This window comes from Schistocerca nitens, chromosome 3 (assembly GCF_023898315.1).
Source record: "Schistocerca nitens isolate TAMUIC-IGC-003100 chromosome 3, iqSchNite1.1, whole genome shotgun sequence".
Classification (NCBI taxonomy): domain Eukaryota; kingdom Metazoa; phylum Arthropoda; class Insecta; order Orthoptera; family Acrididae; genus Schistocerca; species Schistocerca nitens.
The window spans coordinates 215,147,361-215,167,402 of NC_064616.1; the positions used below are offsets into that span (position 1 = coordinate 215,147,361).

Genomic DNA, 20,042 nt, shown 5'->3' on the forward strand with positions numbered 1-20,042 from the left:
GCGACCGTAGCGGTCGCGCGGTTCCAGACTGTAGCGCCTAGAACCGCTTGGCCACTTCGGCCGGCTTCGGTGTTTGTTTCGTCTCGGTTATAACAGGTGTTTTTTACATCTTACTAATAACCGAGTTAAAAACCAAAATATTAATTACACTCAAGAGCCAAAGAAACTGGTACACCTTCCTAATATCGTGTAGGGACCCCGCGAGCACGCAGAAGTGCCGCAGCACGACGTGGCATGGACTCGACTTCTTACAGAACTAGTGCTGGAGGGAATTGACACCATGAATCCTGCAGGGCTGTCCTTAAATCCGTAAGAGTACGAGGGGTGGAGATCTATTATGAACAGCACGTTGCAAGGCATCCCAGATATGCTCAATAATGAAACTTCCTGGCAGTTTATAACTGTGTGCCGGACCGAGACTCGAACTCGGGACCTTCGCCTTTCGCGGGCAAGTGCTCTACCAACTTTTTTATTGAAACTTCCTGGCAGATTAAAACTGTGTGCCCGACAGAGACTCGAACTCGGGACCTTTGCCTTTCGCGGGCAAGTGCTCTCCCATCTTTTTTTTTTTTAAACTCATTTTGTTCGTTTTCGTTCGCTGTATCTGCTCCGGGCATACGTCGAAAGACACCCGTTTCAGTGCGTTGTTGATCCATTAACTCAGTTTTCTTTTTTAATAACAGAGGGCAGCTAGGCCTCTGACCGAACACGCTGAGCACACCGTACCGGCACCATCTGAGCTACCGAAGCACGATTCACGTCCGGTCCCCACAGCTTTTACTTCTGCCAGTATCTCGTCTCCTACCTTCCAAACTTTACAGAAGCTCTCTTGCGAACCTTGTAGAACTAGTACTCCTGAAAGAAAGGATACTGTGGAGACATGGCTTAGCGACAGCCTGGGGGATGTTTCCAGAATGAGATTTTCACTCTGCAGCGGAGTGTGCGCTGATATGAAGTAAAAGCTGTGGGGACCGGGCGTGAGTCGTGCTTCGGTAGCTCAGATGGTGTACCGGCACGGTAGCTCAGCGTGGTCGGTCAGAGGGTTAGCTGCCCTCTGTAATAAAAAAAAACTGAGTTCATGGATCAACAACGAACTTAAACGGATGTCTTACGACGTCCTCCCCGAGCATATGCAACGAACAAACGCGAACAAAATGAGATGAAAAAAAAGATGGTAGAGCAAAAAAATGGTTCAAATGGCTCTGAGCACTAAGCGACTTAACTTCTGAGGTCATCAGAAGTTAAGGACATCACACACCTCCATGCCCAAGGCAGGATTCGAACCTGCGACCGTAGCGGTCACGCGGTTCCAGACTGAAGCGCCTAGAACCGCACGGCCACACCGGCAGGCGATGGTAGAGCACTTGCCCGCGAAAGGCAAAGGTCCCGAGTTCGAGTCTCAGTCGCGCACACAGTTTTAATCTGCCAGGAAGTTTCATATCAGCGCACACTCCGCTGCATAGTGAAAATCTCTTTTTTTTTATTGTTACCAATATTATTTTCTTTAGTTATTTATTTAATTTTATTGTCCCAGTAGAAAAATCACACATGAAAAAGAAAGGAAAGAAATATAGGGCCGAAGTGACATCCTCGTCACTTCACTGGGAGTAATATCCTGTCCCTCGAGACAACGTAAACCTGGGTCTCCCCACCGCTTCGGGGGGGTCATGAGACATGCTGCCTAGAAAGTTCGCAAAGTGCGTTTTATATTTAGCGTGGCGTCGGATGATTTCGTGTTGTTCTAGTAGATAATCCCAATAGTCCATGCCCGATATAAAGGTCCGCGAGAGCACGTAGTGCGATGCGTGTCCTCCAATCCAGCGGATTGCCGACGTTTTCTGTGAGGGGAAAAAGACAGCGTCAGGAAAAAATAAAGCATCCCTCGTGATCGTGGATTCGTCGGTGTGTCGGAGGAGGGCCATGATGCGTTGCGTCAGCCGCCAAGCATCCTTTGCCTCACCGCACTGCAGAGAATGTTCGTCGGTGTCCTGCATGCCACATATAAGGCAGAGCGGGGAATCTACCATGCGAATGTCGTACAATCGTTGGCGGTTGTCTGTCTTGCGGTTGTTTGAGCTACCCAAGCACGACGCACGCCCCGCCAGTAACTCGTCTCCTACCTTCCAAACTTCATTCTATGCTGAGTAATGTTCATGTGCTGGGAGTTTTGTGGCCAGCGGAAGAGTTTAATCTCAGAAAAGTGTCCCGGGAGCCACTCTCTAGCAATTCTGGACGTGTGGGGTGTCGCATTGTCCTGCTGGGAAAGTCTGTCGGAATGCGCAATGGACATGAATGGATGCAGGTGATCATACAGGATGCTTGCGTACGTGTCACCTATCAGAGTCGTATCTAGACGTACCAGGGGGCCCATATCACACCAACTGCACACACCCCACACCATTACAGAGCCTCCACCAGCTTGAACATTCCCCTGCTGACATGCACGGTCCATGGATTTATGAGGTTGTCTCCACACCCGTACACGCCCATCAGCTGGATGCAATTTGAAACGAGGCTCGTGCGACCAGCCAACATGTTTCGAGTCATCAATAGTCCAATGTCGGTGTTGAAGGGCCCAGGCGAGTGTAAAGCTTTGTGTCGTACAGTCATGAAGGGTACACGAGTGGGCCTTCGGGTCCGAAAGCCTATACCGATGATCTTTCGTTGAACGGTTCGCACACTGACACTTGTTGAACAGACTGTTCAACATATTCTTCAGTGTCGACTGTGTCCAGCCGCCTGCACAGAAGAAGACCTTCACTAGGCAACGGAAAATGCACTGAAAATGGCCAAATTTTGATCAAAAATTGTATAAACTGTGTTGATCTGTCAAAAATTATTTGCTATATTTTCTGTATGTTTCTGACAATGATAATCAAAACAACAGCAATTGTGCAGCTGCTCGGTACGGAGAGGTCCCCTTTTCGCACCGGAGTTGAAGAAAATGATTCTGAAGGTCGAATTAACTGCCGATTTGTTGTACTTATTGTTGGCATGGCTGAGATTGTTGGATTCAATGTGCGATCTTCAAGCAGTGCACGAGCTGTGCCATCACAGCTGAACATTCCGTAGTCCACCATTCGAAAAGTACTGCGACCAATTGTGAAATGGTATTTCTAGTGCGGTTCCAGGCTGTCGCGGATGCATATGGCCGTCAAAATGAGCAACGTTTATATCATTTAACGTAAACATGGTACGTAATTAAATGTTACCGTTCCATGTGGAAATTAAAATGCGTTTCTTTCAATAGTTTACTCATTATTTACTTCCCGCATGTCCTTACATATACTTCCATAAAGTTTCAGTGTCTTGCTTTTCATGGGGACTTCTCAAGTAGCGAAAGCTTAATTATAACCACAACGTAGTATGTCTTCTTTCAACAAATTTCTAGCTGTAATATTAGCGGCTGCCGACCTGTACGTGGCTACAAAATTGGACTGCCACAGTCTGGTGATATTTCGAAGTCCATTCAGGCGTGTTAGGGTGAGTACAGAAGTGTTAAGTTCTCCACGCAAGAGAAGTGGAATTATTTGCGGTTATATAACTGCGCGAGGAAAACTTGAATTGTGCAATGAGCATCATAGTGAATCAATTTCATTTGTCGGCAGAGCGACTTGAAATGTGCCTAACTAGAAACTCCCGGCACGGGCGCGAGACGAATGTAAGTAAATTACAGCACGAAGCCGTACACCGTCACGGAGTGAAGCAGTCTAATTTAGCGGCTTCATTTAACACAGCTCGTGAACCGCGAAATTATCTCCTTATTGGGAACACTTGTTTTTGCGGCTTACTTGCACGATACTGGTTCCCGTCGCAGGCTCCTTCAGACATCCCAATTACAATGAGCACGAGTCTGTGGAACCATTTTCTCTGTCCATATTTCGTTCAATAAGTCAAGCGTGAATATTTCGATACCAGCAATACTGTCATTCAAGTCAAATAAATTTGTTTTGTGTCGGGCTTATAACTGAACTGCACGAACTTATGTAGAATACGTGAGAAACATAGCCTGAAAATAAACCATAAACATCCTATTCACTTATTCGTATCAGAGACTTTTAACTATACATAAATGTAGGTACAGAAAATAAATAAACTCAGATAAAAACAAAAATTTATGAAACATAAAAGAAAATACGAGGGTCGTTCAATAAGTAATGCCCCACATTATTTTCTCAAAACATGTGTATTGTTAAGAGTCAGGATTTGGTAACAATATACATCAACATGTCTTGTCCATGTCCTATTTTTCTACGTAGTCTCCATCACGGTCTATGGCCGTACGCCAACGTTGTGGAAGAGCATGTATTCAATGCTGGTAAAAGCTCTTGTCCTGTCGGCGTAGTCATGTTTTCACCGCATGACTGACGCTCTCATCATCTTCAAAGAGTGTTCCCCGTAGAGAACCTTTAAGCGGTCCAAATAGATGGAAGTCCGAGGGCGCCGGGCCTAGATTGTAGGGTGGATGAGGCAATGACGTCTAACCCAATTTGCTGATGTGAGCATTCGTGGAACCCATCGTGAGCACCTCTTAGAATATTCGAGAGTCTCGATCTTTGCAGACGAACTTCCAATGCTGACCGACAAATGTAGATCCAATTGTCGAGTTGTGATGCGCCAGTTGGCGCGAATAATGACATCCGCACGATTCAGCGTGTGTGGAGCAGTGGCTGTTGACAGGACGTCCCGAGCGTGGCTGATCATGGAGCTCTGTTTCTGCATTTCCTGAGGCTGTAACTTTCTTAACCCATCACCCAACTGTACTCCTATCAACTGCATCATCGCCATACACTGCACAAAAACGTTTATGGATGTTCACCACGGTTTCTTTTTCTGCACACAAGAATTCAATAACACACTCTGCTTGTAGCGTGAGTCGTATGTAGACGCCATTTTGACTCTGTTCTATAGCTCTGCCATCTGCCAGAACGGTTCGAAACATCACCGGCGCACAGAACAAACATCAAATGTGAAGACGTTTGTCTATGTATATAAATGGCTTAAAAAATGAATGGCATCACTTATTGAACGACCCTCGTACAAGTGAGAGATATTAAATTATAGATCCCAACACTAAAATTTAAGTAACGTACTTTGTTGAACACGTCCTTGCACGATAAGATTGTTTTTGCCAACTAATACAGATACTGAGAAACACCAAACTCCCAGAAAAAGGTGTTAAATCAACATTCAAAAAGCACGACGTTTTTATGTAAGCGGATAAAAAAAATTTTTAATGAAAAAAGTCACTGTTACAATAGTTATTTTCCGATAGGCCATCGATAAGTTTGTCTCGTCTGTCCATAAGACGTTTAAGAAACAGTCAGCATTTGCCATTTGTACTAGTCAGGAAATCATCTTAACGAAGGTGAACAGATCCAACATTAATCGGTGAAAAAGGTACCTAACATTTCCACTTTTAAGAAAATCCCTTGTCTTTCTGTGCAGTTCAGTGAAAACCACTTTCAGTTTGTGACAGTACTCTTCAAGACACTCAAGTTTCGTCTTTTCTGATACTCTGAAATCACACGGCAAATAAAAATTTATATTTACTTAACTGCTATGTTACAAATAAATTCTTTTTTTCATATTCCCTAGATTTTATACTTCATGATATTGTTTTCTTTATATCAAGAAATAAGTATATTATACAGCTTCAGTACGCTAGTAGAAACATTCACATGCTGAGGAACGATGGACTAAACATACTAAATTTGAGAAACGGTCACAGTTAAAAGACATTCTGGTCGCCACATTTGAGACAGAGTTATCGACAAATTCAAGGGCTTATTAGGCGTAATTTTTCACCAACTGTAGTGGAGGTACTCGTTGCAGTTTGAACCAGTACGTTTCCTTACATAGATTTAGGTGCGTGTCTGAGAACGTATCGAAACAATTCTTTCACATCCACGATTCGCTCTGTGACCTACGTTGGACACGAGACGGAGGTGTAAGGCTATCGCTGAAGGTAATCGACAGGCACTTGCGCCGAAACTTTTTGGAATTTTTGTTTTTGTATTAACCAAACACCTATGCTGTCCTCCACGTCAAGTCTTTGTAATTAGCGCGCAGAATGCAACTCAAATTCATTGTCGTCACATTCGCCAGACTTAAGCAGGGAGACCGACACAAATTGTGTTTCTAGCGGCGGTACCCTTTGATGAGTCTTTGTCGCTTCGAAAGGATATTTCGGGCGAAATTGCGCTACCGGCGGGCATAATAGCAATTGCTCGGTGGGTTTAGCCGCAGCGCCCGGTTGATTTATCGCTTTTCAGCACCACCTCGCTTGTTTGTCAAGAGCTGTCCGACTGTTCTAACGTTCCACGCTCCAATCATTATTACGCAAGCAGATCTACCTCGGGACAAAGGGTAAAGTCTTGCAACAGAATTTCGTTTTTGCACACACATTCTACGTCGGCGTCTCAAAGGGACAATCGGAGCATTCATAGTGTGGAAACCGTACATGGCATAATACGAACGCTAATCAGCACATGATCGACCTCTACACAATGTTGACGACTCAAGATGATTTGCTGGTTTGTCTGTTTTTAATGTCAGTTGCATTATAAACATTTTTATACTACCCGACAAGGTGAACTGTAGACCTGAGCAGACTGACAACACCCCTGTGGTTTTACGCCCGAGAAAAGGAAACATGAAGACAGCAAAAGTGTACGCTCCGATATTCTCAGAAGTGGAGTGCTGGGGAGCGGTAAATGTCTAGCTATAACTAACTGCTGAGATGCGTATTTGTTCAGAAATACTCTTCACAAACTATTTATTATTTTGGCTATATTTAACTAAAGATATACACTATGTGAACAAAAGTATCCGGACACCCCCAAAACATACGTTTTTCGTATTAGGTGCATTGTGCTGCCGCCTAATGCCAGGTACTCCGTATCAGCGACCTCAGTAGTAATTAGACATCGTGAGAGAGCAGAATGGGGCGCTCCGCGGAACTCACGGACTTCGAACGTGGTCAGGTGATTGGGTGTCACTTGTGTCATACGGCTGTACGCGAGATTTCCACACTCATAAACAACCCTAGTTCCACTGTTTCCGATGTGATAATGAACTGGTTACATGAATGGACATGTACAGCACAAAAGCGTACAGGCCGACCTCGTCTGTTGCCTGACAAGAGACCGCCGGCAGTTGAAGAGGGTCGTAAGGTGTAATAGGCAGACATCTATCCAGACCACCACACAGGGATTCCAAACTGCATCAGGACCCACTGCAAGTACTATATGATAGGAGGGCGGGAGGTCAGAAAACTTTGATTTCATGGTCGAGCGGCTGCTCAAGCCACACATCACGACGGTAAATGCCAAACGACGCCTCGCTTGGTGTAAGGAGTGTAAACATTTGACGATTGAACAGTGGAAGAACATTGTGTGGAGTGAGAAATGACGGTACACAATGTGGCGATCCGATGGCAGGGTGTGGGTATGGCGAATGCCCGGTGAACGTGATCTGCCAGCGTGTGTAGTGCCAACAGAAAAATTCGGAGGCAGTATTGTTATGATGTGCTCGTGTTTTTCATGGAGAGGGCTTGCATCCCTTGTTGTTTTGTGTGGCACTATCACAGCACAGGCCTATATTGATGTTTGAAGCACCTTCTTGCTTCTCACTGTTGAAGAGCAATTCGGTGATGACGATTGCATCTTTCAACACGATCGAGCACCTGTTCATAATGCACGGCCTGTGGCGGAGTGGTTACACGACAATAACATCCCTGTAATGGACTGGTCTGCACAGAGTCCTAGCCTGAATCCTAGAGAACACCTTTGGGATGTTTCGGAACGCCGAATTCGTGCCAAGCCTCAACGACCGACATCGATATCTCTCCTCAGTGCAGCACTCCGTGAAGAATGGACTGCCATTCCCCAAAAAACCATCCAGCACCTGACTGAACGTATGCCTGCGAGGGTGGAAGCTGTCATCAACGCTAAGGGTGGGCCAACACCATACTGAATTCCAGCATTATCGATGGAGGCCACCACGAACTTGTAAGTCATTTTCAATCAGGTGTTCGGATACCTTTGATCGCATAGTGTAACGTGTGTAAATCCATGTCTCGCTAGAAAGAACAACCAGCCATTTCATTCCTATTCTTCATTTTTCTTAAAGCGTTAATGTGCGATGTGCGTTCAGTAAGTAATGCAACTTTTATTCTCGTCCAGAATTGGTTCTAGGATATCGTGGAACATGGCCGCTTCAGGTCCCATAGTTTCATGAGGTTCCGATTGGTGGCGGTGCTATACGTAGCCTTCCAACCGCCGTCTGTAACGGAGGTGAATTCGAAGCAGAAAGCTGCAATTTAGTTTCTTTCAACGGAAAACCAGAGCATTGCAGATATTCATAAGCGCCTGCAGAATGTTCACGGAGTCCTGGCAGTGAATCCAAGCACGGTGAGTCGTTGGGCGAGGCGTTTACCATCGCAACAACGTTGCGCAAACCTGCCTGATTTCCCACATGCCGTCCGGCCGCACACAACTGTGACACCTGCAATGTTGTAACGTGCGGACACTTTCATTCGAGGTGATCGATCGATCAGCATGAAACACTTCGCTGCTCAATTGGACGTCTCTGTTGGTAATGCCGACAAACTCGCCCGCCACTCATAGGTGAGTGCACGCTGAATTCCTAGCCGCCCAACGGAAGACCGTACAGAGCATGGAATCTGTGCGGATCCGCTTAGGCGTTACGTCGGCGATCGTGACAACTTTTTATCGAACATCGTCACAGGCGATGAAACATCGATTCAACACTTTGAACCGGAAACAAACCTGCAATCAATGAAGTGACACCACACCACCTCCTCTCCGAACAAAAAGTTCAAAGCGTCACCCTAAGTCGGTAGTCATGGTGAAGTTCTTCTGGGACTCTGCTTTGTGTACTCGCCCTTGGTGAAACAAGCAGCTCGGATGCGTATTGTGCTACTCTCAGTAAATTCGTCGCCACAAAAGTGCAAACGACCTTCTCCTTATCCATGAAAACGCAAGATCTCACACACGTCTGCGCACCAGGGAGGCGCTCACAGAACTTCACTGGACTGTTGTTTCTTATCCTCCTTACAGCCCGGATCTCGCACCTACCGAATTCCACCTGTTTGGCCCAGTGATGAATACATTCCGCGGGAAGCCGTAGATGGATGACTGGAAGGTTTTTGATCCAGCAAGACGTTGGCTCCAACGCTGATCAGGCAACATGCGGGTATACAGGCCCTCCCAGTAAGGTGGCGTAAAGTCATCGCATTGAACGGTCATTATGTTGAAAAATAGGATTTTGTAGCCACAAGAGTGGGGAATAATATGATATATTGCAATCTTGTACAAAACCAACCTGCTTTCAGAAAAAGTGAGTTGCATTACTTATTGAACGCCTTTCGTAGTAGGCGTCCACTTCACATCTGTGCTTTTCGTCATTCGTGGCTATGATACATTTCTAAAACGAAACACTTAAACCCTTACACAGTATAGTATTTATTACAGTTCATCCGCATGTTCTTCAAAAGCTAGTATCTCCTTATATACTTTACAACATCGTATAAATTTCTGAAGATTAGAACGTTTGTATACATCGTCAATGGAATACACTACTGGTCATTAAAATTGCTACATCAAGAAGAAATGCAGATGATAAACGGGTATTCATTGGACAAATCTATTACACTAAAAGTGACATATGATTACATTTTCACGTAATTTGGATGCATAGATCCTGAGAAATCAGTACCCAGAACAACCATCTCCGGCCGTAATAATGGCCTTGATACGCCTGGGCGTTGAGTCAAACAGAGCTTGGATGGCGTCTACACGTACAGCTGCCCATGCAGCCTCAACACGGTACCACAGTTCATCAACAGTAGTGACTGGCGTATTGTGACGAGCCATTTGCTCTGCCACCATTGACCAGACGTTTTCAATTGGTGAGAGATTTGGAGAATGTGCTGGCCAGGGCAGCAGTCGAACATTTTCTGTATCCAGAAAGGCCCGTACAGGACCTGCAACATGCCCTCGTCCATTATCCTGCTGAAATGTAGGGTTTCTCAGGGATCGAATGTAGGGTAGAGCCACGGGTCGTAACACATCTGAAATGTAACGTCCACTGTTCAAAGTGCCGTCATTGAGAAAAAGAGGTGACCGAGACGTGTAACCAATGGCACCCCATACCATCACGCCGGGTGATACGCCAGTATGACGATGACGAATACACGCTTCCAATGTGCGTTCACCGCGATGTCGCCAAACACGGATGCGACCATCATGATGCTGTAAACAGAACCTGGATTCATCCGAAAAAATGACGTTTTGCCATTCGTGCACCCAGGTTCGTCGTTAAGTACACCATCGCAAGCGCTCCTGTCTGTAATGCAGCATCAAGGGTAACTACAGCCACGGTCTCCGAGCTGATGGTCCATGCTGCTGCAAACGTCGTCGAACTATTCGTGCAGATGGTTGTTGTCTTGCAAAAGTCCCCATCTGTTGAAACAGGGATCGAGACGTGGCTGCACAATCCGTTAGAGCCATGCAGATAAGATGCCTGTCATCTCGACTGCTAGTGATACGAGGCCGTTGGGATCCAGCATGGCGTTCCGTAATACCCTCCTGAACCCCCCGATTCCATATTCTGCTAACAATCATTGGATCTCGACCAACGCGTGCAGCAATGTCGCTATACGATAAACCGCAATCGCGGTAGGCTACAATCCGACCTTTATCAAAGTCGGAATCGTGATGGTACGCGTTTCTCCTCCTTACACGAGGCATCACATCAACGTTTCACCAGGCAACGCCGGTCAACTGCTGTTTGTGTATGGGAAATCGGTTGGAAACTTTCCTCGTGTCAGCACGTTTTAGGTGTCGCCACCGGCAGCAACCTTGTGAGAATGCTCCGAAAAGCTAATCATTTGCATATCACAGCATCTTCTTCCTGTCGGTTAAATTTCGCGTCTGTAGCACGGCATCTTCGTGGTGTAGCAATTTTAATGGGCAGTAGTGTATGATATATTGCAATCTTGTTCAAAACCAACCTGCTTTCAGAAAAAATGAGTTACATTACTTATTGAACGCCTTTCGTAGTATGCTTCCACTTCACAGCTGTGCTTTTCGTCATTCGTTGCTCTGGTACATTTCCAAAACGAAACACTTACACAGTATAATATTTTTTACAGTTCAAAAAATGGTTCAAATGGCTCTGAGCACTATGGGACTTAACATCTATGGTCATCAGTCCCCTAGAACTTAGAACTACTTAAACCTAACTAACCTAAGGACAGCACACAACACCCAGTCATCACGAGGCAGAGAAAATCCCTGACCCCGCCGGGAATCGAACCCGGGATCCCGGGTGTGGGAAGCGAGAACGCTACCGCACGACCACGAGCTGCGGACTTACAGTTCATCCGCATGTTCTTCAAAAGCTAGTATCTCCTTATATACTTTACAACGTCGTATAAATTTCTGAAGATAGAACGTTTGTATACATCGTCAATGGAATATTTATCGCGAGCCATTTGATCCTTCTTCTTTCGCGTTAGATACTTGTTAAATTTAACAACTTTAACAATAAACCGTCGCGCCTGTCGGTGAAGACATTTACCGCCATCGCTTTTCGCTCTGGCAGTGTGAGGCATGAAGGCGCAATGTAAGAAACGGAGGTACAACGAAGAAGTAGCAGGTCACGTGAAGAAAACAGATCTGCTACGGCCGAAACTACAATTTTCTTTGTCAAGTATTATCTTTCTATGCTTATCGTTGCCTTCTGATGTTTCACTCTTCTCGTCGCGTGAGATTTCAGGTATTCCCTCTCCTTCAAAACCGCCTCAGTATCTAAATCACCTCTAGTTTTACACACACAAGCACACGAGTTCATCGGTAACGGCGTTTTCCGGAGATAGATTATATATATATATATATATATATATATATATATATATATATATATATATATATATGCTGCGGTGCGACCTTGAGCGCCAGAAAAGCGGACAAAGGACACGAATCAGTTGAAAAGGGGCGACGAGGAGCGGCGGTGGCAAGGGCCGCTGGCATTAATCACCTGGGCTCGTGGAGTCTACCTGCAGGCGCGGCAAAAAAGGAGCGCAGGAATGGCGCCGTGCTGGAATTCTGACAACCGAGGAGCCGTTTGTTTGCCCGCCAAAAAGGAAACGAAAAAAGGAGACGAAAAATTGTCGAGGGTAGAGGAAGCCGTCGACGGAGACAGGAACACGGGCAGGGACGGAGAACGAAGAAGAAATGCAGGGAGGAGGAGCCTATGGAACACATCACTCAGCAGTGGGACATGAAACATGACAGGACAACTGCGGACTCATAAAGAAACTGAAACTTTTCATAAACGCGGCACTACGAAGTCAGAACCCGAGAGGATGGTTAGCGGTCGTTATCAGAACCCTAGGGAATTAGTCACGGTCGTTATCGGAGGTTTAACAAGAGGAAAGAAAGGGAAAATAAATCGATTTTCCTCCCCACTACTTTCAATAAACTATATCGTAGGACTGAATGAGTGACAATTTTATACAAGGTATTAGAGGTGGTTTTTCTGTACAGGGTATCAGAGGTGGTGGTTGTGGCTCCGCCAATAGTGTCAAACATTCTGCAGTGACTGTAGTAACAAACTAGTCTCTCGCTGGGAGAAATGAGATCGTCGCTAAGGACACTATGTTGAGAAATAAATAAGTGGACATGATGAACAAAGATGTGGTATGATAATGCAGTTTTATTTAAAAAGCTTTAACAGTTTAAAGGAGGTGAGTGATAGACAAGTACGATTATAAAGTAAATATGATGATTAGTTATTGTTATATGTAATAAACTCACATTTATGCGTTGCTATCATTTGAAACATTAACTTCCTTATTATGATATCGCGCCTATTGAAATTACTTTCCGTGATTTACATTATAACGGACTTAAGCAGGGAGATGCCCTGTCTCCGCTACTTTTTAATTTAGCCCTAGAATATATTGTACGAATGGCAGCACATAATTCAGAGAGTGTGGAGTTAAATGGAAATATTAAGATATTAGGGTATGCAGATGATCTAAACATCATTAGCGATAAGAAAGAATCTGTAACAGCAAATGCAAATGATCAAGGCTAGTGAAGATGTAGGTCTATGGATAAGTGAAGACAAAACTAAATACCTGGTTACTACTAGAATGCCAACAGCAGTAGATCAGGAAATGTTAAGAGTTTGAGACATGCAGTTTGAAAAAGTGAACACATGTAAGTATCTAGGCGTGGACATCACTTCGAGAAATGTGATTGAATCCGAACTGAAGAAGAGATTACGGGCGGGAAATGCGTGCTACTTCTCACTGAATAGATTACTTTCATCACGGATATTGTCTAGGAATTTAAAGATTAGAATATACAAAACTATTATTCTACCAGTTATGCTGTATGGGTGTGAGACTTGGTCTCTTACTGTGCAAAATGACAAGCCGCTTCGAGTATTTGAAAACAAAATTTTGAGGAAAATTTTCGGAGCAAAAAGGGATGACATTAGCGGAGAGTGGCGAAAACTGCATAACGAAGAGGTTCACGAACTCTATTCAAGCCCTGACATAATCAGTATTATTAAATCACGTAGGCTGCGATGGGCGGGTCACGTAGCTCGAATGGATGAGGGCAGGGAAGCGCGCAGAGTACTGGTAGGGCACTTAGAGGGAAAACGTCCTGTGGGGAGACCGAGGCGTAGACGGGAGGACAATGTGAAGGCTGATTTGAGGAGCCTAGGTATTGAAGGGGAATGGAAGGAAATAGCCTAAGACAGGGACAGATGGCGAAAATACGTTGCTGCGGTAATGGACTCTCGAGTCCGGTATGATCAGTGAGTAAGTAAGTAAGTAAGTGATAATAATTGAAAAGCACCAGTTTGCTTTTCTTCTACAATATTACTTTTATTGCTAACCGGTTTTCGGCTTACAAGGCCATCTTCAGACATTTACTTTTCAATTATTATTATAATGTTGTTCTACCAAGAACCGACGGAAGAATCTGTTAATATGAAGTAAGTAAGTGATTTACATTATACTACTGACATTTTAAACGCTGTCGATATCATTTATTTCATATCAGCAAGGAAGCATAAAAGTGGAAACAATGAATTCCCAGCCAGCGACATTACTCGGCTGGCAATTAAATTTGTGAAAATTGCCGAGCCAAGTAGGAATTAGACGCCCCACTTAACAAAAGTATTTACTGCCGAGATTTGTTTCAAAAGCTAAGCATGCTGGGTGAGGTTTTGCCGTTGTTGACTTTTAACGGATATACAGGGTGGTCGGAAATTCCCGTTACAGACTTCTAGGACTTGTAGAGGAAATGAGTACATCGTATTTTGAATAGGAACTCATGTCCGGAAACGTCATCCAACGAGACTACAGAGCGTCAAAGTCATAGATAGGCACGGGCGTCTGTAAATGTACGGATACACGGGGTGATTCCGTGATGGTGTTACAGACTTTCTAGGATGATGGACAACGACAAATGTATTAATTTAAACTAAGGATCCCTGTACCGGAAACGAAAGAGTCGAAAATTATAAACAACAACCGTTCTGATACCCCTGACTGTTGAATACATGTACCGGTTCTTGTGTTGCGAAGAGTGTAGGGTTGGTAACTTTCAGTGGTGGTAATGTGGACAAAAATGAGAAAAATGTCCAACAAACGTGGGCTCTAAATTGCGTATGACCCTTCGTTCATCTTCCCTAATGTGAAAAATATCTCCTCTACTGAGCAAGTGTTCATAGCTGTTAAGGTACGCGCTTTAGAGACCACGTTTATTGGACATTTTGTCTCGTTTTTGTCCACACTACCATCTTTTAATCATCTACATCTACATGGATACTCTGCAAATCATATTTAAGTGCCTGGCAGAGGGCTCATCGAACCACCTTCACAATAATTCTCTATTATTCCAATATCGTACAGCGCGAGGAAAGATCGAACACCTATATCTTTCTGTGCGAGCTCTGTTTTCCCTTAGTTTATTATGTTGATCGTTTCTCCCTTTGTAGATCGGCATCAACAAAATATTTTCGCATTCGGAGAAGACAGTTGGTGATCGAAATTTCGTGAGAAGTGTTTGCTGCAACGAAAAACGCTTTATTTTAGTGATGTCCTGCCCAAATCCTGAATTATTTTAGTGACACTCTCCCCCCTACTTCGTGATAATACAAAACGTGAAACGTGCTGCCCTTCTTTGAACTCTCTCGAGGTACTCCGTCAATCCTATCTGGTAAGGACCACACACCGAGCAGAAGGATTTAAAAAGACGACGGACAAGCGTAGTGTAGGCAATCTCTTTAGTAGGCCTGTTACATTTTTAAGTGTCCTGCCAATGAAACGCAGTCTTTGGTTCGTCTTCCCCACAACATTTTCTGTGTGTTCCTTCCAATTTAACTTGTTCGTAATTGTAATTTCTAGGTATTTACTTGAATTTAAGGCCTTTAGATTTCACGAACTTTACTTCTGCTTCCAGAATGAGATTTTCACTCTGCAGCGGAGTGTGAGCTGATATGAAACTTCCTGGTAGATTAAAACTGTGTGCCGGACCGAGACTCTAACTCGGGACCTTTGCCTTTCGCGGGCAAGTGCTCTACCAACTGAGCTACCCAAGCACGACTCACGCCTCGTCCTCACAGCTTTACTTCTGCCAGTACCTCGTCTCCTACCTTCCAAACTTTACAGTAGCTCTCCTGCAGCGCACACTCCGCTGTAGACTGAAAATCTCATTCTGGAAACATCCCCTAGGCTGTGGCTAAGTCATGTCTCCGCAATATCCTTTCTTTGAGGAGTGCTAGTTCTGCAAGATTCGCAGGAGAGCTTCTGTAAAGTTTGGAAGGTAGGACACGAGGTACTGGCAGAACTAAAGCTGTGAGGACGGAGCGTGAGTCGTGTTTGGGTAGCTCAGTTGGTAGAGCACTTGCCCGCGAAAGGCAAAGATCCCGAGTTCGAGTCTCGGTCCGGCACATAGTTTTAATCTGCAAGGAAGTTTCATTACTTCCGCTTCTTTGTTTTATTCGTTCTTTGCTTCTTCTGTCTTCTAAACGATGAGCGATCTTATATATTTTATTTTACTGCCTCTACTTTTGATGTTTCCTCCTCGGAGCGCACATCTTAGGCACGACGTAGACAACGGCTGATCAACAGGTTCCTCAGTTACGCTCTCCCCCAAAACCCGCCGCAGTCTTACTGGTAAGGTACGTGGAGTTTTTCTGGAGGGTCGTGTGAGCTGGAAAGGAGGTTCCTGTACCTCAGACGGTGCCGTCTCCCTCAGTGGGCAGCGAAGCACTTTCCGAGCCCAGCGAGGAGGCAGGGCAGGAATATACCACGATTTAGTGCTACGGCGTGATCGCTTAATCGGCTGATCTCTGTTACAGAACGGGCTCCGCAGGGAAGCTCCGCCTATACGAAATTTTCAGTACGCCGTCGATGACTTCACCCGATTCTTATCACGTGTGTGATGTCACTGGGTAATCGAGACCTTGCACGCCCGCCCAGCAGGGCGGAATGAGTCTATTGTGTCGGCGGCCGTTTACAGGTTTATCTGCTCCATTAGCTGGACGGCCAAAGCGCCGCCGAGTAATGCGCTCGCCTGCTTTTGATACGAAGCGGACGTCGGGATTAACACCATTTGCTCCTTCGCCGCAAGCCAGTCGCACTGGATGTAAGAGAGACCGGTGCGCGGCGGCCTTCCACAGGAATACAGAGTTGCAACCAGTTCGGTCCCGCTCCACTGGAGTTCGATCGCGAAACCGCTGCTTTGGTAACTGGGACCCAATCGTTCTTGCCGTAGTGAAGGATTCTGCAAAGCAGATGCTGTTCATTTCACAAAACTGTGTTCTAAAGCATCTCTGTTGTTCAAATAAAAAAAAGGGTCATAGGACACAGGTGGCTGAAAGGTTGGAAAGAGGCATTCTCCAGGAGTTGGACAAAAATACGCAAAAACGAAAAATTCAACACATGACCATTCCTAATACTGCTGTTCATTTCACAAAACTGCATTCTAAAGCATCTCTGTTGTTCAAATAACAAAAAGGGTCATAGGACACAGGTGGCTGAAAGGTTGGAAAGAGGCATTCTCCAGGAGTTGGTCAAAAATACGCAAAAACGAAAAATTCAACACATGACCATTCCTAATACTGCTGTTCATTTCACAAAACTGCATTCTAAAGCATCTCTGTTGTTCAAATAACAAAAAGGGTCATAGGACACAGGTGGCTGAAAGGTTGGAAAGAGGCATTCTCCAGGAGTTGGACAAAAATACGCAAAAACGAAAAATTCAACACATGACCATTCCTAATACTGCTGTTCATTTCACAAAACTGCATTCTAAAGCATCTCTGTTGTTCAAATAACAAAAAGGGTCATAGGACACAGGTGGCTGAAAGGTTGGAAAGAGGCATTCTCCAGGAGTTGGACAAAAATACGCAAAAACGAAAAATTCAACACATGACCATTCCTAATACTGCTGTTCATTTCACAAAACTGCATTCTAAAGCATCTCTGTTGTTCAAATAACAAAAAGGGTCATAGGACACAGGTGGCTGAAAGGTCCGAAAGAGGCATTCTCCAGGAGTTGGGCCGGCCGTAGTGGCCGAGCGGTTCTAGGCGCTACAGTCTGGAACCGCGCGACCGCTACGGTCGCAGGTTCGAATCCTGCCTCGGGCATGGATGTGTGTGATGTCCGTAGGTTAGTTAGGTTTAATTAGTTCTAAGTTCTAGGGGACTGATGACCACAGCAGTTAAGTCCCATAGTGCTCAGAGCCATTTGAACCATTTGAACCAGGAGTTGGTCAAAAATACGCAAAAACGAAAAATTCAACACATGACCATTCCTAATACTGCTGTTCATTTCACAAAACTGCATTCTAAAGCATCTCTGTCCTTCAAATAAAAAAAAAAGGGTCATAGGACACAGGTGGCAGAAAGGTCCGAAAAAGGTATTCTCCAGGAGTTGCACAAAAATACGCAAAAACGAAAAACACAACACTGACCATTCCTAATACGGCGTATGAAAACGTCGGCAGTCAAAACAGCTTCCAGTCGTTTAGGAATGGATAAATACAAATCCTATATGGTTTTCAAGGGAATCTTATACTATTCTTCCCGCAAAATAGTGCCTAGGTCATGTGATGGACATGGATAGTGATCATGCACGCTTTTCTACAACGCAGACCAGAGAGTCACAATACAGGGTGGTCCATTAATAGTGACCAGGCCAAATATCTCACAAAATAAGCATCAAACGAAAAAACTACAAAGAACGAAACTTGTCTAGCTTGAAGGGGAAACCAGATGGCGCTATGGTTGGCCCGCTAGATGGCGCTGCCATAGGTCAGACGGATGTCAACTGCGTTTTTTAAAATAGTAACCCTCATTTTTATTACATATTCGTGTAGTACGTAAAGAAATATGAATGTTTTAGTTGTACCACTTTTTTCGCTTTGTGACAGATGGCACTGTAATAGTCACAAATGGAGAAGTACGTGGTATCACGTAACATTCCACCAGTGCGGACGGTATTTGCTTCGTGATACATTACCCGCTTAAAATGGACAGTTTATCAATTGCGGAAAAGGTCGATATCGTGGTGATGTATGGCTATTGTGGTTCAAATGGCTCTGAGCACTATGGGACTTAACATCTGAGGTCATCAGTCCCCTAGAACTTAGAACTACTTAAACCTAACTAACCTGACATCACATACATCCATGCCCGAGGCAGGATTCGAACCTGCGACCGTAGTGGTAGCGCGGTTCCAGACTGAAGCGCCTAGAACCGCTCGGCCACCAACGACCGGCATGGCTATTGTGATCAAAATGCCCAACGGGCGTGTGCTATGTGTGCTGCTCGGTATTCTGCACGACATCATCCAAGTGTCCGGACCGTTCGCCGGATAGATACGTTATTTAAGGAAACAGGAAGTGTTCAGCCACATGTGAAACGTCAACCACGACCAGCAACAAATGATGATGCCCAAGTAGGTGTTTTAGCTGATGTCGCGGCTAATTCGCACATCAGTAGCAGACAAATTGCGGGAGAATCGGGAACCTCAAAAACGTCGGTGTTGAGAATGCTACAACATCGATTGTACCCGTACCATATTTCTATGCACCAGGAATTGCATGGCGACGACTTTGAACGTCGTGTACAGTTCTACCACTGGGCACAAGAGAAATTACGGGACGACGACAGATTTTTGGCACGCGCTTTATTTAGCAACGAAGCGTCATTCACCAACAGCGGTAACGTAAACATGCATAATATGCACTATTGGGCAACGGAAAATCCACGATGGCTGCGACAAGTGGAACATCAGCGACGTTGGCGGGTTAATGTATGGTGCGGCGTTATGGGAGGAAGGATAATTGGCCCCGATTTATCGATGTCAATCTAAATGGTGCAATGTATGCTGATTTCCTACGTAATGTTTTACCGATGTTACTACAAGATGTCTCACTGCATGACAGAATGGCGATGTACTTCCAACATGATGGACGTCCGGCACATAGCTCGCGTGCGGTTCAAGCGGTACTGAATAGCATATTTCATGACAGGTGGATTGGTCATCGAAGTACCATACCATGGCCCGCACGTTCACCGGATCTGACGACCCCGGATTTCTTTCTGTGGTGAAAGTTGAAGGATATTTGCTATCGTGAACCACCGACAACGCGTAACACATGCGTCAGCGCGTTGTCAATGCATGTGCGAACATTACGGAAGGCGAACTACTCGCTGTTGAGAGGACTGTCGTTACACGTATTGCCAAATGCATTGAGGTTGACGGACATCATTTTGAGCATTTATTGCATTAATGTGGTATTTACAGATAATAACGCTGTAACAGCACGCATTATCAGAAATGGTAAGTTCTCAAAGGTGCATGTATCACATTGGAACAACCGAAATAAATCAAACGCACCTACGTTCTGTATTTTTAGAAACATACCTGTTACCAACTGTTCGTCTAAAATTGTGAGCCATATGTTTGTGACTATTACAG

At 44.9% G+C, this 20,042-nt stretch overlaps 1 protein-coding gene across 3 annotated transcripts in view; it reads right to left on the reverse strand.

The window, feature by feature from the left end:
* LOC126248170 (nuclear hormone receptor FTZ-F1 beta) overlaps positions 1 to 20,042 on the reverse strand; it is a 440,744-nt gene that overhangs the window by 148,399 nt on the left and 272,303 nt on the right. The window lies entirely within an intron of this gene.